Source organism: Galeopterus variegatus, unplaced genomic scaffold (assembly GCF_000696425.1).
Source record: "Galeopterus variegatus unplaced genomic scaffold, G_variegatus-3.0.2 Scaffold227, whole genome shotgun sequence".
NCBI lineage: Eukaryota > Metazoa > Chordata > Mammalia > Dermoptera > Cynocephalidae > Galeopterus > Galeopterus variegatus.
In genome coordinates, this window is record NW_007726338.1 from 235,050 (window position 1) to 257,971 (window position 22,922).

Below are 22,922 nucleotides of genomic sequence, written 5' to 3' on the forward strand. Positions count from 1 at the left end.
CTCTCATTATCCATGACCCCTCTCCCACTCATTCCTTCACAAATCTGTTTATTCAATACTCTTTAATGAAATTCATACTTTTTGACATCATAGCACAGGAAAACAGAAATAAAAAGTCCCTGTCAAGTAGGAGCTCATTATATTTATTCTGGGAAAAGGAGACAGACACAAGACATAAAATGAAACCAAACTGGTATGTGTGTTTATAAGGATATAAGCACAATGTTTAAGAGCTTCAAGTGGGGAACTGAAGATACATGCATCTATTTACATTAAGGCATACTGATTAATCCATGATACATCAGGTCTATCATTCAACAATGGTCTAATCCTAAATTTTTCATTTTAGTATTAATCCTTTAAGATGCTCTCTCCAAATGATCTCATGGCCATGCAGGGTATCAGAGGCAAGGGCAGGATGAGAGTGCTTGTTATGTGCTCACTTACTCTCCAAAGCCACCAGTCCACACCCCTGATAACCCATTAAACCATTAACCCCTCATTACTCCATGAATGGACGGATCCATTCATGACAGCATAGTCCTCACTATCCAGTCACCTCTTAAAGGTCATATCTTCCAACACTGCCACACTTCTCCACTAAGATATAGGGTAGGTATGGGTGGGAATCCCAAATAATATCATCAGTGAAGAGAATCATGAACCAACAAGACAATTTAACAAGGCTTTGGTGAATCTGATACTACTGCAAATTAAACAAACAGCAACATGGATGGACCTAGAGAGAATTATATTAAATGAAATGAGTCAGGCACAGAAAGAGAAATATCACATATCCTCACTTATTTGTGGGAACTAAAAATAAATAAATACACAAATAAACTGGGGGATGGAAAGAAGACACAACAATTACAATTCCTTGAAGATGATACAACAAGCGAACAGATATGAGGTTGTTGGGAGGGAGGGGGAGGGAGGTTTTGGTAATGGGCCACAATAATCAACCACATTGTATATTGATAAAATTAAATTAAATTAAAAAAAAAAACCAGCAGTACTTTTCCCAAACTTAATAAAGTCAGAAGAAGTCTTAAATTACACTAATGAGAAATCAACAGCTGATGAGAAGCTATAAGGGAAGCAAGATGAGGCATATCTCCTATTTATCTAAAGTCTCAATGTCCTTCTAGAATCGACACTCTTAACAACTAGGTCAGCTCCCTGCTGATAGGGCATTTTTCTACAGTTTTCACCTCTTCACAATTTCCACAAGGGTATATCTTCTTTTCTGGATTTTCCAAACTTAACAGTACTGTGAAGGGCTCACAAACAATTCATTCTCATTTTCCTTGTTGTCTCTCTTGGCCTCTTATGTGAAACACATACACTCTTCCCATCCATCATTAATCAATAGACATTTCTTCAGCACTCATTGAATTCTAATGCTAACCAAGTGAACTGGGTCATAGAAATGAATGAATGCAACTCTACTGTACTTTTGGGAAATACCCATCATACTTAGCATGGTAGGATGACAAATAGATATATAAACGAATAATTTTAAAAGTTAGAAAGTCCAAACACAGAAATATAAATATAGTATTATGGGAACTGAATGGTTTCACTGAAGTCAGTCATATACGTTATACTATATTGTTCCCTCTCATGATTGAGAGTCATTAGTCAGTGACTATATTCCACAATTTAATGTCTCATCATTGACCAGTCCACAACCTCTCTTCATGAAGAGATCCTGTCATCAGAGGAAAGTTTTTAAATAGAGGAGTGGCTATGGAGAAAATGAATCCTTTCTAGAGACTAATAGCACACACGAAGACTACTATAAAATATGTTGTTTATTTTTCAGATTAAAAAAGTCTACTGTGCACAGTAGACTTTGGAACGTTTTTGTTTGGGAGAACACAGTGTTTGAGACAACCAATGGCATAAGCATACATGCAGGAAAGAAAACAAGGGTTGTATTCTATACTCCCCAACTATCAGTGGAGATTTATAATCCAATCCCTAATTCTAATCATATAAAGTCTTATCTAGCAGATGCTCAGAACCCCAATGATCTATATGTGCACAATTCAACTCAACATAGTCTAAAGAATCTACAGTTTACTCAGTCATGCCATAGCACTCACCCCCAAAGATCAAACAGCTACCTCCTCATTTCAATCATTCACCATTTTGATGAATGCTTGGGGATCATTCATCAAACTTTCACTCATCCATGGTCTAAACAATAGTTTAGTTAATATAGTTATTAAAAATCTGCTACATGCTAGGCTCTGTAAGGTAATGGAAAGTAAAACATGAATAGGAAAATATCCCTGTCAGTAGGAGCTCATTATTTATAGTCTGTTAAACAGACACAAAAAGAAGGAATAAAATTAAATTCGATAGCTGAATGTTAGAGGTATAAAGCATGTTACAAATTAATTAAATGGAGGCAATCTAGACAGGCTGGAAAAACAATTTCCACAGACTTATATCTAACCCACTAGTTAGGGAATGACAATATACAATAAATTTCTGGAGGTAAGGTCAACACCTCCAGACACAACTGGAAAAGAACATCTTCGACAGTCATACCTTTTCCTTTACTATAGTGATGGTATTGCCATTTACTGTCCACTAAAACCAGTATCTAAAACATAGGTCAAACACACCTTAGCCTTGCCTTGCAACCATCTCCTTCAAAATTCTACCTTCTCTAGATTCTACCTTGCTTCACTCCCTGGATTCCTAACATCATCCTTTCTTCATTCCTTCTTCACTGTTCATCATTAGGTTATGTTTTCTTTCACCTTGCCCCTTACCCATTCCCTTTCCTCAACAATCTTTGCTAAACATCTCATAGAAGTCAAGATCTCTGCAGTATTCAGCAATCCTGTCTTAATGAAACATTCTCCATAGCCAATGGATGCAAGGACAGACAGAGAAAATACAAGTGGGAACTCAAATGATAAAGCTGCACAAAGATTGCTATTGTAAGACTAAGAAGATGTAACGAAGACAGGCAATTTTCTCTTGTATACATGTAATGGGAATACTGAAGAGGTTCTCATATTATACAACTAGGATGTATTTTTACTTTCCTATGTACACATACTGGTTCATGCAAGCAACTCACAAGGTATCAACAGGTATCTATGCTGGGTTGACACTGGTAAGTAACATCATTATAAGATAAACTGTTGACTCAAAGGTAACCTTTGATTTGGCCATGCCAGTATTAAAAACACTGCCTCCCCTTCTCACACAGCATTTTTACCTAAAATCAAGGATATTCTCTTTATTTCCAAATTAATTTTGTTTTTCAATGCCACACAAAAACCAATTTCATTCATTTTTGAATCTCATTCTTTACTTATCTTCAGGGACAACATGATCCCTTGGTTTTCACTTAAAAACTTTAGCCACTTTCAACAATATTCTTTAATGGAAACTCCTCATGTTTTCAATACCTAAATGCTAGAGCATCCAAAGCTCTAAGACAGATACATGGTATTCCTATCCCCACATATACTCTATCTCTAGATCACTACCTTTTCCATGGCCATACATAATAAGTCACATAATGATTAATCCAAAGTATCATCTCTATCTCCAAATCCTCCAAAGCCCCAGCTTCCTATTTCTATTTTAAAAATCAAAATCTGAACCTGTGGGTTTAATAAGATCTAAAACTGTCAAAATACATCTCTTTTTTTTTATCATGCACTCTGAGAAAACCAATCTTCTCTAGCGTAGTAATAATAGTAAATGACATCACCATTTACTCAGTTGTTGAGGCCTACTAAATCATGAGTCCTATTTGAATCCTCTTCTCGTGTGGTACCATTCAATTTCTTATCATGTAGGACTGGCAATACTTGTAAAATACACCCCAAATTCCAGTATTACTTAATATTTCCATGTAAACCAACCTAATACAATACATTTCATATTACTATTAAAATAACCATGAATTTGCCTTCTTACATATCCACTTGCAATTGTATCAGTGTTTTTACATCTAGGCATCACCCATAGTAATCTTTATCCTACCTAACTTGTTTGAATATATAAAAATAGGGAGAACTTAAGTACTATAGAATTAAAATTTGGAAATCTTGAAAAACCAAAGCAGTTGGTATGTTAAATATGAATAAACACAGACATTGAAAAAGGCAATTCTCACCAAAAGAACTTAAGTGAGAATATTCTATCTCGGAAAAAGCTGAGTGAGAAATTATGGGAGGGAAGACATTTGTAGAAATTATTCTTGAAGATTAAAAAAAAAAGTAATAATTTTAGGTTTTAATTATCTTGTGCAAAAATAAAAATAACATGATTGTTATATAATCCCACGTGACAAAGTAGGTGGAACAATGTAGCACAGACTATTTCAAACCTTCAAATAAACACAGGGATAGTATTTGTAAACAACTGTATTGTTTTGCCTTAGAATTATCTAAAATCCTGTCCTAGATTTAATTTATCAAAAGAGCAACATGCCTGGATTTTTGTGTAAATGGTTTATCAGATAGTGAAGCTCAAGAAATTACGGAGAAATAAGAGGCTATAATCTTCTCCTTAATGCTTTCCTTGGTCCATTTCACTCTAATCCCACTGGAAGGAAGATCCAGTTAAACAAACACTCTGTTGAACATTTCTGACAAGCCATGATACACAAATTCTTCCTTATAGTAGAATACAAACTAATATGTGTGTGTGTGTGTGTGTGTGTGTGTATCCAATAACAGAGGTTTTTTTTAAAAAAACACTTCTTAAAAATCACTTTTAAAGTAAGAATTACTAGGGCCAGCCCATGGCTGACTTGGGAGAGGGTGGTGCTGCCAACACCAAGTCAAGGGTTAAGATCCCCTTACTGGTCATCTTTAAAAAAAAAAAAAAAAAGTAAGAATTACTTGTGAGTACTACAACTATGGCATGAAAGTTTTATGACAAATGAGATATTTACATTGTCTCAAATGTTCCCTCATGGATCTTTATTAATTATAAAGGAATGCTAACTTTAAAATGCTGAAGCCCAGTACACCAACTGAACCAAGTGATCAAAGTTAACTTTACCAATAATGGGACAAAGTGACATCATTTGTCATCTGACATGATTCACTGAGGAAGACACACATCAATTCTGAAGTATTCCTGCCAAAAATGCATAACCTAAACCTCTGCATGAGAAAACAGACAATTCAAAATTTGAGGCATTTTCTTAAAAAACTGTTACCCATTGTTTTTCAAGAATATCAATGTCATCAAATACAGAGAAAGACTGACAAACAGTTTCAGATTAAACAAGACTGAAGAGAAATGACACACCTGAATGCGATACAGGATTCTTTTCTGAATACTGGATAAAGGGAGAAACTACTTTATAAACACGACTGTAACAACCGGTTAAATGTGAATATGGATTGTATATTATGTTATACTTTTATATTAGTGATACATGATCTGATTTTGAAATTCGTACCAAGTTTAATAAAGAGGATGCCCAAGCTCTTAGTGCTGAAGTATTTTGGGTTAAAGGAACTTAGTATCTACAATTTAGTCAGAAACAGGTCACAAAATAATACTACTACATATAAACACAGACGGGGGAGGAGAAGGAAGACAGTGGGAGAGAGGCAAAGGAAGAGAGAATACAACAATGCAAAAAGACAAGCCAATCTGGTTGGAGGGTATATCAGGTTTCTCTATGTGATTCTTGCAACTCTAAATCTAAAATTATTTCAAAAATAAAAATTAATAGCACTGGTATAAGGTATAGTTAGGGAGTTTATTAACTTCCAGGAAGTGCTAAATTTAGAAAAGGCCAATGGTTTCTAGCTCTGACAACAAGATGTTTCTTGGGATTAGAGGAAAAGTAGAGTATTGCTTTATGTTATAAATCATCCATCACTATTTGGTCTCTTCTTATCCATGGCCATTGACTGTTTGAATTAGACTTGAGTTAAAAATAATATTTTCACCTATTAGACTGGCTAAAATTTAAAGGACTGATGACACCCATTATACACAAGTTTTTATGAAATCAGCACTGTCATTACACCACAGCTCTGTGGTGGCCCAGAAAACATTTTCATGGGCAATTTCTCAATATCTACTTAAACCAAAAGTGCACATACCAAAATGACCCAACAACGTTGCTACTAGAAACCTATCCCATAGAACAGGGAGCCCAAGTACAGTAGAATAAATATATATATATTACAATGTAATATATAATATACATTACAACATTACATACAGCAGCAAAACAAATAGACAAAAGGTTAACCTGCATTTCAAAAAATGGAGAAAGGTATAAACCCATTATAACATGTACTTTACATCCAATAAAGTCTGTAGGTAAGCTCTATTTATTGATTTGGAAATATGTTCACAATATACTAAAGATTACAAAGTCACAAAATAATATCTACCATAATGATCACACATTTATAAATGAATTCCACATAAGCTTATGTAAACTTAGAAAAGTTATTGACCACTGTACAAATGGTCAACTCTTGGCACCCCAAGAAAGGAGAAATGGAAGATGGAAGATGAATGACCAGACTACTTATATCATTCATTCTTAGTGTCTCTGTTTTAATGTGCTAGGTGCAAGACTAATTGGAAACATTTAAAAGAACAAACAAAAAAGCTACAACACTCAATTTAGCTGTAAGAGCCAAAAATTCAAAATCTTAAACAGATTTTTCCCATTTTTAAGTTTAACTTCATATGCTGAGGATTCAGAAAAATGACATGGAAAGAGAAGATGTTCTTTCTCTCCCTTTTGATTTCTATACCTAACCACCTTTGCCAGAATAACAATAAGCCTATTCTGTAAGGCTAGGGATCAAAAAACTATAGTCTGTGGTCCAAACCTGGCCCACCACCTGTTTTTGTAAGTAAGTTTTACTAGAACAAAGACACACTCACTTGTTCATGAACTGGTTATAGCTGCTTTCATACTGCACTGGCAGAACTGAGTAGTTGCTACAGTATGGCCTGTAAACTCTTTATAGCCAAAGTTTGCTGATCCTGGGCACAGACTATAAAATATATTATTGTGTGGGTATTATATTGTGCTTCATGTAATTAATGTAAAGGTGTGTTGATTAAGACATTGATTTTCTTATATCCAGAAGATCATTTTGAAATTGGAAAATATTAACACAAGAAATAGTTTGAAATAGACGAATTTAACTTTGGAACTTCAAAAGGAACTTCTCTGCATGTAAAATAAATGGGTATTACAAAAGGAACACAAGTTCTACCTCAGAATCCACCTGCCAACGAACAGAATAACATAATTAGAAAATTGATATTGATGGCTGTACATATTTATGAGAATTTTAAATCATTAAATCTTCTGTTGGGAAAAGTAATTTACTTTCAAGGAAAGGAATTATCATATATAGTCTTAAAATTCTACCAACCGTTTTCATTGCTAATACTGTTCTAGAAAGATTCTATTGGACCCCCCTCCACCTTCACCCAGTATAAACCCTACCTGTTAAAGACTGGGCAATGCAGTAGTAGTTCCCTGATGAAACATGCAGTTTAGGTTCCAAAAGTAGAAAATTAAAACTTAAATAAACAGTATTTTATATCAGGCCCTCTTAAGAAGAAAACAAATGAAAATCAGGATAATGTGGACAAAAGGGAAATCTCTTTGGTACACTGAGTGTTTTACTCCAATCCCTAAAAAGAGAATACTAGTGATAGCAAGAAAATGATGGAACCACATGTTCTAGAAAATGGCATCACTATGGCTCAAAATGTCAGTCTAAGGATCTGGCTCTCTCTCATCACCGATGGTTGTGATGGCATCCAAGTCTTAGGTTTGGGCATTGGGGAAGAGGTGAACTACAGTTAGTAGATCCTTATCTGGCATGAAACCCACCAGGTTCAACCAAAACAGTAACTAGAGAAATTCTAGTCCAGATAACATTTAAGACAATCTTGTTTGGGACCTAAGAACTATAGTCTCCTGATACAAACAAGGAAGAAAGTACCATACGAATGGAAACAGAACTGACACACTAGAGGAACTCAACTTGTGAGAAAGTCTGGCTATCATCTGGGGTGTGACTGAGGTGTTTATGGGGTTGAATTAATTATATTTAACACACACAAATATCACTTCTATTTTCAAAGTAAAATATACATTAAAAAAATACAATGAGATATACAACAACCCTGGAAAGCACAAAATATTTTGAGAACACAGAAAAGTACTTAGCAGCATTCCAGGCAATTACTTGCCAAAAAGCAGGTCACTTCTATTCCTGGGTGAACTTCTATAAAATTTGTGCCCTTGAGATAAAAAGATGCAATAAGATCCCAGAAAAGAGGAATAAAGACAGCATTGCTGTGATGTTGCAGACGAAACCACTGCAGAAAGTGTCTGTGATCTTCTTGTCCTCAAGGTCACCACCTGGGAGAGTACAGAACAAGAGATTGCAAATGGAAATAAATAGCTTATCAAACAGCCATACCTTATGACAGACAGGTATCATCTTCAAGTCAAGCATTTATGGAACAACTCTCACAATCCTAATGTTAAATAATTCCCAAGCTACAACAACCAGGTATACTTACTGTATGAAAATGATGAAACTGTCATTTTCCTTCCTCTGCCTGTTTGTTGTTATTTGAGTACCCATCTCCTATTCCAAATTATTGTCATCCCATTCAACCACCTACTCATTCTGTGAAGCAGCATTTCCTGTGTAGCTTCTGAGTGCTAATTTACATATCATTTCAAGGTTAAAAAAACAAAGACCCAGATCAAGAAAACATTGATAAAGTACTCTGTATAGTCTATAGTATTTCATGAAAATTTTTATAAAAACCAAAACCTATTATCACAACATCCACATATCCATTCTTCTCAGATGCTTCTTGTACAATTTCTGGTGGTACTAAAGTTAGGTAAATTTCTTGTATATCAACTCCTAGATGCATTAATTGTTGTTTACTAAGAGATAACTATAAAATCCATGGTTACATTATCACTTCAAACTCATCATATAGTTTAATGAAAAATAAATTCTATTCCAAATAACTCAGACAGGAATATAATCTATCATCAACACGGCCAAAAGGATATCTTAAAAATTAGACTATAGGCCTTAAATGCTCTTACCTGCATGAAAGGTCTCTTTGGTCCTTGCTTGTGAGACATGCTTGTGAAAGAAAAAACAGAAATGTTTGCAAATATTTGAAGAATGTTCATTCACTCATCAAACGAAAAGTTGTCAAAAACCTACTCTCACCACCCCAATATTGGAATATACCTCAGCTCGTCTGCTCATCTTAACTACCCACTGATAACATCAGCAATAGCCTAAATCATGTACCTGGAACTAAAATTTAACCTTCTGCTGTCCTTATGAGCCATATTATTTGATGAAAATTCTACTTCTTATAACTTTGTTTTTCCTCTAACACCTTTTTATACCCCTTTCACTCTTTTCTTCCCTGACCTGTCTAAATTTCTTATCTCCCTCTGTCCATCCGCCAGTGATGCATTTATTCCAAAACATTTACTGAATATCAGATGATTTAAAATTTATTGAGTGTACAGACAAAAAAAATTATAGTCTCTGTCCAGATAACATCATATTCAACGGTAAGAGTAGATAAGAGTATTACTACTCAAAATCTACATAACCTACATTTCAATGCTGCAACAAAATTTAGAAGCCCTATTAGCTCTTCTATTGCATCTAAATGATAATCACATTACACAATTTGACAATCTTGTAAGCTTTGTGGAAACCATATAATGGTTTTGGATTTTAAAATACCATGGATGAATTAGATCAATATCAAACTGGTCAAAAAATAAACAGTATGTCAGAATTAATGATTCCCACCAACACTTTGGAAGAATGAAGTCCACAAAAATGATTTAAAAAGTACAATGATTCAGATGTATATGGAAATGTGAGACAGCAAAGAATCTACAAGGTCTCACTTCTTAAACTGGTAAAACGTCAGTTGAAATTGTGCAAAATACCGGAAAATTGTTAACATACCATGACATAATATACAGAAGGTGAAGTGGGCTCATTCTTCAACCTCCTTAAAATTCCCAAATTATTAGAATATATTTTAAAAGTTGACTAAAGTACTTTGTGAACTTACTATAATTGCTTTTCCTTTTTTTTTGCTTATTTACCATCAACACTTTCAGATTCCTACCACAAAACTTCTCTGGTTTCATAAATAATGAATTATTCCATGACACCTTTTATTTCAACTTTATATTTACTACTTTTTATTGTTAACAATCTATTCTTGTACTAATCAAATACCCTACCATCCATTTTTTAATCAAATTCCTGTACCATCCCTTTTTCAATCAACCCATCTATGCACCAATCCATCTATCAAGCCACTCTAAAACCACTGATAATGTAGCTATCACACTCATGCAATCAATTTTTCTATGCATTGATCCCAGCGTTACCCATTATGCCAGCCATACTTTATCCATCGACCTAAAGATACATTTATCCATACATGATCCATGGACACCACATTACATTTTGAATCCATTCCAATTCTAACATCTAGACATCTAACCATCTACACCTTAACTGAATAAAGACTACATTAATGCTTCTATTCACACATCCATCCAACTGGGTTTTCCAAATATCATTCTTGATTCTTGTACCCAGCAATCTACTCATATATTCTAGTTTCCATCCCTTCTTACAGCATTCTAGCCACCCAATTTTGCATACATCTTTATTGTATCCTAAATGCCATAAAAAAGTTTCTTGCATCCATCTTTCCAGCCTTCATACTAAATATCTCATCTTGCCTTCCTTCATTCACTATTAAATCCATATAAACCTGCACATATAGAAAAATTTCACTTACCATTTCTGCATCCTTCCTTCCTTCAATCCATCCTTCTATCCATCTATCCACTCCTACACTGACCAAGATTTAAACCATCAATCCAACCCTCCCTTCTTATATGCACTCATCCACCAATCCTTGAATTTTTGCATGTGGTTTTCCATCTGTAGCCAATTTAAAGTCTCAGCAACTTCAAAATCTCACTGACGTAACACAACATATACTTTTCCCCATGAAAAGATCCCCTGTGGGTCTGATGTGACGGCTCTCAGGAAAGCTTTGCCTCATATGACAGTTCATTCAGGGCATTCTCTTGTGACACCTTCACCTCAATGCATGGTTCAACGATCACCATATGTAAGAGATGAAGGAAAATCACATACCACATACTAAAATCTTATGCCCACGATACATACTATGTATTTTCACATTTCTAAATTAGTTTTACTGCCAAAGAAACTAAAAACCCATGATTACCTTAAGACTTAAAATGACCTTGGGGTCCCAACTCTATAGGAACAGACAGCTCCCTAAAGGACATACCCCACACTGCCTATCTTAAAAATAATTAAGCAAGATAAGGGGAATGGGAAAACGTCCCAGAGGGAAAAGCTAGGGCCAAAGAGAACAAAGGACAAGTACGCATCTCCTAAGGCCTAATAAAACATTCTCCACGACAATAGAGGAGAATTGCTATGTTTAAGTGCTTAGAGTTGCCCTGCCCTTCTACATCATTGCACACTGGAAAGTCAGGTGCAGATAACTGTAACCCCACACTGCCTATCTTAAAAATAATTAAGCAAGATAAGGGGAATGGGAAAACGTCCCAGAGGGAAAAGCTAGGGCCAAAGAGAACAAAGGACAAGTACGCATCTCCTAAGGCCTAATAAAACATTCTCCACGACAATAGAGGAGAATTGCTATGTTTAAGTGCTTAGAGTTGCCCTGCCCTTCTACATCATTGCACACTGGAAAGTCAGGTGCAGATAACTGTATTTTTTTTTTTTCCTATTTTGTCTTTTTTACTGACCGGTAACGGGATCGCAACCCTCGGTGCTGCGCCTGCACCGCGCTCAACCAGTGAGCGGGAACCGGTCTCCACAAGGGATCCGAACCCTCAGCGGGAGCTCCTCCGCGCTCCCAAGCAGCGCACTATCCAGTGCGCCACTGGGCCGGCCCAGATAATTGTATTTTAAGTTCACATATCTCTGGGTCAAAAGTAGGTACAATGAAACCTGAGGTGCATGCAGATTACTGCAGATCTCAAGTGAGGAGATCCCAGTGCATAACTAAGCTAAATAAGGTTTTGGTTCCCTTTCCCTGGGAAAGGGTCAAAGTTTACTGGTAAGTAGAAAGCAAATCCAGTATTTGAGACTAGAGGTATCCTACGATAGACATTAATAGTACTCAATGTGTTCTATATCCTTTCACTTCGAAAACATGAAGAAATACACTTTCATAACACCCTGAAGTTTCAGATGGCCATGTGATTAATTTCTTTTGCCCAACTTATGATTGGGCATTTAAGAACTATTGCATGATTTTCTATGATCTCTTCTATAGCTTCAATTAACGATAAAACTTTGCTGTGATGAAAGCAACAAGAAATAGTCTTTTAGATATGTGACCCACGAATGACTTCCACGCACAGGACTCCTAATACCTGTTGGACAGGTACTGCGAGAAATACGTTTATAGTTTTAAGTCACTGAGATTTAGGAATTAGCCTTTCTTTGTAGAGTATGTATAAAACAAATGTACTTCACAAAGCCTGGTTTTCCAAAGCTTTGCAGTTTCAAGTACTGACCTTATAAAAAACAGGAAATTTTTGGCCGGCCCGGTGGCGCACTGCTTCCGCTGTGCTCCCAAGTGGTGCACTGTAGCAGTGCGCCACCGGGCCGGCCCAAAGACAGACAAGTTCTGATTGATATGTAAAGATACTGGGAAGCTCTGAAGGGAGAAGGAATGTTTGCTAAGATCAAGCTTTTGTTGGTGGGTCACTTAATTGCCTTACTGAAATGTCATCTGGCATGTTTTACTGAAAGTTTCCAGCCTATATTGTTAAAACTATAACCCCACCTATGTCTCTTCCTGTAACTTCCTGGTCTGGAGAGTAAGTGTGGAAAAAGAACCCCAATTTGTGGTTAATTTCCCAAATGGAAGGAATGCCTCTATTTTGAGGGTTCTGGGAGATTAACCCCTTTCTGGGGCTTCTCACTGCTCAGAAGAGATGGGCTTTGAGTAATCTTTGGCAGCTCCGTCACCCAGGGGAAAAGGAGTGACAAATCTGTGACCTATATTCTTCATTCTTATACCCACCTTCTGTTCACTCTGCATTCTCAATATATCTGTCTGAAGATATATTTTTTTTAAATTATTACTCCTTTCCACTGTTACCTCAACCCATATATATGCACAAGTTCACGTATGTATACCACCATTACAAAATAATAAATATTATATTCATTCTTGTTTCTTAATTCCATTCTGAATGCATTTCTGGATCCATCCACAAACATAGCCATCCACTTCTGCATCATCTGCACCAGCTGGGCATGCAGAACTCAGTACAGCTGAGAGTTTGACAGTCTCTAAATCATGGCTTAACTGAACTTTTTTTCCCACGGCTGGAGATCCAATCAGCCTGGCTGATTTTAAAATCATTACATACAATATCAGGTATTGAGCTTACAATCTCGACCAAACACTTAAGCTACCTCAAGTCATTATGAAGGGAAAATAACAGCAGAGAATAACTGAGGATTTGTTTTGGAAACTCCTCTGCTACAGAAAGCTTTTCTACATATTCCTCCAAGTATTAAAAAATCCTACCTTCATACTTAGGCAACTTTGCCAGGAATATCTGTTTTTCTCCCTGTAATATTGCAAAAATCACCAGTCCCTTGAATACTGAACTAAAGCCAAATTTCTCTCTTCCTTGTTTTATTTCTAACTTATCTTATTATATACATGCCCATACATTTCACAACAATTTCATTCATGCAATGTCCCATTTGAAAAAATTCTGTTGGAAGCTCAGTAATTTCAGCTACCCCCAAGAGCACCAGACACAAAGATAATTATCAGTTTTGATGATGAAAAGAATACAGATACCATTTTCTTAGTTTTTATTTCCTATATTCCAGTTTTACCCTATTTCTACTCATATACCAGAAATCATCCCATAACAGTATATAAATATCCATCAATCCTTGTTATAGCTGCTTATTACTAGATGTGTATGTAAATATGCTAAGTACTAAACTCCTGTCTACAGAGGTTTTAAATTTTACACTCCTACCAGCAACATAAGCCTGATTACGCTCAGCTTGCCCGAAGACAAGGTTGCTAAACTCTGGACTTCTGTTAATCTGATAGCTGAGAAATTAATTACATCTTGGTTGTCTTTTAACTTGGTTTTGGTTTTTTCCTATATCTTGTTACATTACCAAATTTATCAATATTTGTTTCTTATTGATTCTGGAATGTGCATCATCAGGAATAAAAATCTCCTCAAAATAAGAGTAATTTAGGGGCCGGCCCGGTGGCGCACTGCTACAGTGTGCCGCTTGAGAGCACGGTGGCGCTCCCGCCGAGGGTTCGGATCCCACATACAGACCAGCCGCTCACTGGCTGAGTGAGGTGCGGGCGCAACACCGAGGGTTGTGATCCCGTTGCCGGTCCCGGTCCGGTCCGGGTGCGACACTGAGGGTTGCGATCCACTGTCGGTCACGAAAAAAGACAAAAAAGAAAAAAAAAAATAAGAGTAATTTATCTGTGTTTTGTAATTCTTTGATTTCTGTACTTTTACTTGAAACCTGAGTCATTTTAAATTCTTGCTGTACACCTTGAAAAATGGATCAGATTTTATCTTTCTCAATTTTCCTCCATTAATAGCTAAAAATTTCTACCAATGATTGCAAATAACTTTGTTGCATTTTTCTTTCTCATTTAATTGGGCCAATTTACAAATTTTCTATGAATGTCTGAATAGCTAACCAACCCACCTTCCCCATTCCTTATTCTTATAAAATAGATTCCCTAACTATTCTTATATATTTGTTCTTCCAAAGAAAGTTATAATCAAAATATCTAGCTGTAGAAAATGACTTTAAAAAAATAGAATTATATTTTAAATTGACTCATGAAGAACTGACTTCTTTATGTTGAATCTTAAGTGAAGACCCAACTTAAATTGCGCCAAACTATCACTACCAATTTTTTTTTTTTTTTTTTTGGTCCTTTTTGAGACCAGCCGCACTGCACTCAGCCAGTGAGCGCTGTGAGCGCACCGGTCACCCCTATATAGGATCCGAACGCGTGGCGGAAGCGCTGCTGCACTCCCAGCGCCGCACTCTCCCGAGTGTGCCACGGGCTCGGCCCTATCACTACCAATTTTAAGTCAACTCTGAAAGATATTAAGTATGTACTGCCTTTTGCTGTGACACACATGAGGCACAGGTATAACAAGAACAAGATTCTTCTGTGCTTATATTCATATGTAAACATATAGACTGTCCTTGAGGAACTAGGTACCTTGAGATAGGTACATATTCCCCAAAATAAAAAGTCATCCATAGTACAGAAAATAAGCCTTTTATTTAAAACACCGGGATATCATAAATTTCACTAATAATGCTTCTACATCTCATCTTAATATTAAAAAAATGGCTTTAATGATCACTAGACAAATAAGCAACAGAAATGGGGGGTAGAGAAGGAAAAAATAAACACAGAAATGTCATTACTACTATTTTTAAAGTGAATAGTATGAATATGCCTCCAGATTCTTACCTGTCCACTGATGTCAGTCACATCAAACACAGTCACTTACTCATGAAAAATTATGAGTGACATATTACTCCAAAGGCTCAACATCTTTTTTACACTTTCTACTCCAAGAAGTACAGTGGAAAAGAGGTTAAAGATGAGAGGGAAACACTTAAATAGCCTAACAATGGTAGAAGATGGCACTAAATATTCAGCACAGAATATTATTTGACTAACTTCCACTAATTAAGACAAATAAGACTTAAGTTCAACAACATTCACTTCTGAGCATCACACAATAAAACCTACTTTTTCCTCTTAGGACATAAACCCCATAGACAGTCACAAAATAATATTCTTCCCCTGTTCTCAGTGACTAGTTTTCACCAGATGATTCAACAAATTATTACTGAAAAACGGCATGATATGCACTAAAAACATACTCATTTCTTCATTTGATTTTCACCCATTTTACCTTTAATTTCACTTGGTAATGTATTCTCTCCTAATAACAGTCATATAATCTCTACTTCTCTGTACTAACATGACACATTCCACTTTACATGGGGGTTTATGATGGCAGTTGTGGGCAACACTTAAAAACATGCAACTGATTGATAACTAGCTTCTGAATTTAAAACAAAGCATTACATTGGGATAGTTTACGCTGACCGTTGGCAATGTGTGCATGTAGACTCATGGGCCTAATAACTGACCACTACAATGGGATAGTCTGATAAACATCTGTAGTCATAGGATACAAAGCTAACACCAAACCTGTTAAATATGGAATTACACTTTTTCGGAGGGAGGGATTGTTTACAAAATTTCTGAATGCTTTTTATTCTTCACATATTGTTCTATGTCCCTAATCATGTTCCTGTATAATCTCAGAAAACTTTTCAAAACTGTTATATAAGTAGACAGGTTATAATTATTGCTACTTTAACAGGGTGAAAAAAATATAAATTACATAATATTTAAAATTATTTAATTTTGGGCCGAGCCTGTGGCGCACTCGGGAGAGTGCGGCACTGGGAGCGCAGCAGTGCTCCTGCCGCGGGTTCGGATCTTATATAGGGGTGACTGGTGCGCTCACAAGTGCTCACTGGCTGAGCGCAGTGTGGCCGGTCTCAAAAAGGACAAAAAAAGAAAAAAAATTGTTTAATTTTACTACTTATATGAATACAAAATAGAAAATAATGGTTTTCACCCAAAAGTATTAAAAATAAACAAAGATTTTAAATGTTACTTAAAAGGAAAATGAATGGACTTTAACATTTAAAATATTTAAATAGATATTGAAACATTTACCTTTTCCTCAAACCCATAAACTCTATAAAATGAAGTTTTTTTTCCCTTCAAGTCAGTTTTCCTAGTAATTGAAATTTACAATATTGATTTCAAAAGTTTTTAAATAAGGTAATTTCTAAGCCATAAGAAGCAAAAGATCTATAAAAAGAATAGCACTTGTATTAAAATCTCTTATACCTGTATCAGCTGTTGCCTTTCTGCTTGTTTATAACAATGGAAATAAAGATGTTTTAAAAATATAATAAATACATAGTAAGGATTAATTCCTAACTGAGCTTATATTACCACAAAATATAATGTGACTTTATAACCAATTCAACTAATAAATCTAAGTAAATTAATGAAAGTGAACATATTAAATATATATGCTGTGATAAAAAACAAGTATTTCTTACGGACTAGAATCTCAGAATGAGACAAGATTCAGATCCTACCTCAATAACTCGCTAACAAGCAGTATTACTGGTGTTTCCACCAGTAATATTACAACCAGAAGAGAGTACTATGATGTGCCAGGCCCTCTTGTAAGCTCCTTACATACATTAACTCACGTAACACAAGAATTCTTTGACACAGGCATACTATTTGTCCTCACTTTACTGGAGAGGACATTGTGACATCTAAAACAGGAGTAAAATTAAAATACCTATCTCAGAGTATTTTCAAAATAATAAATTAAGGTGTTTAGTTTAAAGTGAATACAGAGTCTGCCACTTAAGTCTCAGAATCAATTATTGACTTGATCTTTTGAATCATTTTTTTGGTCTCTATTTCATTTGGTTCTGCTCTGATCTTAATTCTTTCCATCTACTAATCTCGGGATTGGATTGTTCCTGTTTTTGTAGTTCTTTAAGGTATAACGGTAGGTTGTTTGATGGCTTTCCACTCTTTCAATGTAAGTGTTTATTGCAATAAACTTCCCTTAGTACTGCTTTTGAAGTATTCTACAGGTTTTGGTATGATGTGTCTTCATCTGCATTAGTTTCAAACTTTTTATGACTTTCTGTTTAATCTCTTCCTTGACCCATAGGTCATTCAGGAGCATGTTGTTTAATTTCCATGTATTTGTAAAGATCAATTAAACAAAAAGTTGGTTTTTTGAGATTAACAAAATAGACAAACCATTAGCTATACTAACTACAAAAAGAAGATGTAAATAACAAAAATCATTAATGACAAAAGAAACACTGCAACTAACATAATACAAAGAACTGTTAGTGAGTATTATGAACAACTATACACCAACAAATCCGAAAACATGGAGGAAATGGATATATTTATGGACACATACAAACAACTAAGAATGAACCAAGAAGAAACAGAAAACCTAAACAGGTTTTCTGGACTCATGGAATTAAAGCAGTAATCAGCAGTCTTTCAACAAAGAAAATCCAAGGACCAGATGGCTTTACTGCTGAATTCTACCAAACATTTAAAGAGGAATTAGTACCACTCCTCTTCAAATTATTAAAAAAAAAAAAACAAAGGCCATTTTCCCAAATTTATTCTGAAGCCGGCAACCTGATAACAAAATCAAAGATACAACAAAAAAAGAAAACATATAGGCCAATTTCCTTAATGAACATAAGGCACAAAAATCCTCAACAAAATATCAGCAAACATAATGGAGCAGCACATCAAAGGATTCATCCCAGGGATGCAAGGATGGTTTAACACATGCCAAATCAATAAATGCAATACACCATATAAATAAATACAAGAACAAAAACCATATAATCATCTCAACAGCCACAGAAAATACTTCCAACAAATTTCAATATTGCTTCATGATAAAGACTAAAAAAAAAAAATAGGTATAGAAACAAAGTATCTCAACACAATAAAAGCCATACATGACTAATGAACTGCCAATATCATCCTGAATGGGGAAAAGCTAAAAGCTTTTCCTTTAAGAACAGCAACAAGGCAAGGATGCCCACTCTCACCTCTCCTATTTAATATAGTATTGGAGTGTTTTCCCTATGTTTTCCTTCAGGAGTATTATAATTTCAGGACATATATTTAATTCTTTATGGTATATGGGGAGAGGTATGGGTCTAGTTTCATCCTTTTACATATGGATGTCTAATTCTCCCAGCACCATTTATTGAAGAGGCAGTCTTTTCCCCAGTTTATGTTCTTGGTGCCTTTATTGAAGATCACTTGGCTGTAGGTATGTGGGTTTAATTCTGGGTTCCCTATTCTGTTCCATTGGTCTTTATGTCTGTTTTTATGCCAGTACCATGTGTTGGTTACTACTGCTTTGTAGTATAATTTGAAGTCGCGTAATATTATGCTTCTGGCTTAATTTTTCCTGCTCAGGATTGCTTTGGCTATTTGTGGTCTTTTGTTACTCCACATGAATGTTAGTATTGTTTTTTCTATTTTGGTGAAGAATGTCATTGGTATTTTAATGGGGATTGCACTGAACCCATAGATTACTTTGAGTAGTATGGACATTTTCACAATGTTAATTCTTCCAATCCAAGAGCATGGAATATCTTCCCATCTTCTTGTGTCCTCTTTAATTTCTTTCAAATGTGATTTGTACTTCAGGAGGTAGGTAGGACTGGGCAAAGATTATAAATACAACCTCCAAAACACAGGCAACAAAAGGAAATTTTTTCAACAAATGGGATTATACCAAACTAAAAAGTTTCTGCACAGCAAAAGAAACAATTAACAGAGTGAAAAGACAACCTACAGAGTGGGAGAAAGTATTTGCAAACTATTTGTCCAACCAAGGATTGATATCCAGAACATACAAGTATCTCAAGCAACTTAAAAGTAAAAAATCAAGTAAACCGACTAAAAAATGTACAAAGGAGCTGAATAGGCATTTCTCAAAGGAAGATACACGAATGGCCAACAGACACATGAAAAAATACTCAACATCACTCAGCAACTATGAAATGCAAATCAAAACTACACTGAAATATCATCTCACCCCAGTTACACTCGCTATTATCAAAAAGACAGAATAACAAATGCTGATGAGGATGTGGAGAAAGGGAAATCCTCCTACACTGTGGGTGGGACTGTAAATTGGTGCAGCCATTATGGAAAATCATATGGAAGTTCCTCAAACAACTACACATAGAACTGCCATATGACCCAGCAATCTCATATTACCCAGTATATACTTAGGATATATACCCAAAGGAATAGAAACTCATTTCAAAGGGACACCTGTACTCCCATGTTTACTGAAGTTTTATTTACAAGAGCCAAGAGTTGGAACCAACCTAAATGGCCATCATCAGACAACCAGATAAAGAAAATGTGGTATATTTATACAATGGAATACTACTCTGCCATAAGAAAGAATGAAATACTGCCATTCACAGCAACATGGATGAACTGAGAGAAAATTTTGTAAAGTGAAATAAGCCAGGCATGGAAAGAGAAACACTGCATGTCCTTGCTTATACATGGGAGTTAATAAGAAATAAATAAATGAAAAGAAAGATACAACAATCACAATAATACGTTGAACTTTTAAAAGAAGAAAACACAGGCCGAGCCCATGGTGCACTCAGGAGAGTGCGGTGCTGGGAGCACAGTAGCGCTCCCACCGCGGGTTCGGATCCTATATAGGGATGGCTGGTGCACTCCCTGGCTGAGCGTGGTGCGGCCAGTCTCAAAAAAAAGAAAAAAAAAAAAAAAGAAGAAGAAGAAAACAGAACTGAGGTTACCAAAGGTGTGAGATTGGAGGTGAAAAAGGGAGAAATTGTTAATGGGCCACAAAAATCGATTACAATGCATAAGAATATACTACTTATCCTCATTTTATCAACACATATTGCACACAGGTATTGATATTCAATGCTGTACACTACAGATATGTATAATCAACTATGTTCCAATAATAAATAAATTAAGAAAAACCAGAAACGCAGTATTGGAAGTACTAGCCAGAGCAATTAGGCATGAGAAAAAATAAATGGCATCCAAATTGGAAAAGACAAAGTCAAATTGTCCCTGTTTGCAGATTACATAATCCTACATATAGAAAAACATATATACAGAAAAACCTAAAAAATACTTAGAGCTGATAAATGAATTCAGTAAAGTTTCAGGATATCAAATCAATATACAAAAATCAGTAATTTTTTTATAATACCCCAAACAACTAATTAGCAGAAAAAGAAATTTAAAAAAGCTAGCCCATTTACAATAACTATCAAATAAATAAAATACTTACGAATAAATTTAACCAGGGAGGTGAAAGCTCTACAACAAGAACTACAAATACTCAGCCATAGGAAAGAATGAAATTCTACCATTTGCAGCAACATGGATGAACTTGGAGAAAATTATGCTAAGTGAAATAAGCCAAGCACAGAAAGAGAAATACCACATGTCCTCACTCATATGTGGTAACTGAAAAATAAATAAGAAAAAAACAAACAACAATCACAAAAATACCTTGAACCGTCAAAAGGAGAGAACAGGACACTATAGTGGGAAAAGGGGAGGATTAACAAAGGGATTAGCAAGAAATAGGTCAAAGGTCACAAAGAATGATTGTTTTGTAATTATAAATATACTAATTATTCTGATTTGATCATCACATATTGCACACAGGTATTGATACTCAACTCTGTACCCCAAACATATGCATAATTAATTTTCGACAACAAAAAAAGGTGCCCGAACCAACCAGCCAACAATAGAAAATGTATGGGACCCCATAGCACAAGGATACAAGAAGTTCATGGAAAAACAGAATTAAAAAAAATATGTATCTTCCCATGAACTTTTTCAAGTACCCTCATGGAAAAACAGAATTAAGATAGTATCTTTCCATGAACTTTTTGAAGTACCCTTATATGTAACTTTGAGACTGTCTTATTTCCCCATAGTATGACAACCTATTCTTTTTCACTGTGGAGTAGTATTCCAGTTTGTACATCCATTCACATATTGAAGGACTTTCGGATTGTTTCTAAGTTTTCTCTTTTACAAATAAAGCTAAATATTCAAAAAAAATTGACTGTTATCATATAATAACAAATGGAAACGTAATAAGACACTTTTAATAATAGACAAAAAGGACACATGAGAAGGTATTTGCTATGAATATGTATATAAATGAGATAAAATTTATAAAGGAACAAACCCAAACAAGACACACAACTGTATAAATTAAATACATACTAGAATAAACATAAAGAACTAGAAAAAATAGTAATTAAAATATCTGTTCTCTGTTTTATCCTACTTTGTGTCTATGTGCACACACTGGTTTCATAATTATAATACTAACATTACTATATTAATAATACAACTTTGAATTCTTAAATTTCCTGGATGTTCTTTCTGTCCTCAGAATAATATAAAAGTACATGGATTTACACTAATCACCTTTGGAGATTAATAGGACATCAATTCATTATTTTCACTATACATGTTTATGGGGTAGTTTGTTGTTTCAGTACATGCATATACTGCAGAATTATCCAACCAAAATAGTTAGCATATCTATCATCTAAACTTTTTTGTGTGTGTGTGGTTATAATATTCAAGATCCTCTTTTCTGGCTATCTTGAAATACACAATACAATATTATCAACTATTGTCACCCTAGTGCACCAGAATTTGTTCTTCTTATCTAACTGTAACTTTGTAACTTTGTACCTGCCTACCAACCTTTCCCCAGTCCCCTCTCCCTTCTTCCTTTCCTTGCCTCTGGTAACCACTATTCTATTTCTTTTCTTTTTCTTAATTGAGCCATGATAACTGTATTTATTTATGAAGTACAATATATTTGGGTACATTCATACTGTGTGCAATGATCATATCAGAGGGCTTAGTACATCCATCACCTCAAACATCTGTCACTTCCTTGTGTTAGGAATATTCAACATCATCTTCAGATACAGAATACTTTGTTCTTGACTAGTCTCCTTCTATTGCTATAGAACTAAATCTCACTCTTCCTATTTCTCTGCAATTTTGTATCCTCTAACCAACCAACCTCTTCC

The 22,922-nt window shown here is 35.2% G+C and overlaps 1 long non-coding RNA gene across 1 annotated transcript in view; it reads right to left on the bottom strand.

Moving 5' to 3' along the window:
- Nucleotides 1-6,741: 6,741 nt before the first annotated feature.
- Nucleotides 6,742-22,922, bottom strand: part of LOC103585262 — a 31,325-nt gene continuing 15,144 nt past the window's right edge. The window contains exons 6-7 of the long non-coding RNA XR_550054.1: nt 9,122-9,161; nt 6,742-8,410 (exon numbers count right to left, since the gene is read on the bottom strand). This is a non-coding gene — a long non-coding RNA (uncharacterized LOC103585262). The remainder of the gene's footprint in view (nt 8,411-9,121; nt 9,162-22,922) is intronic.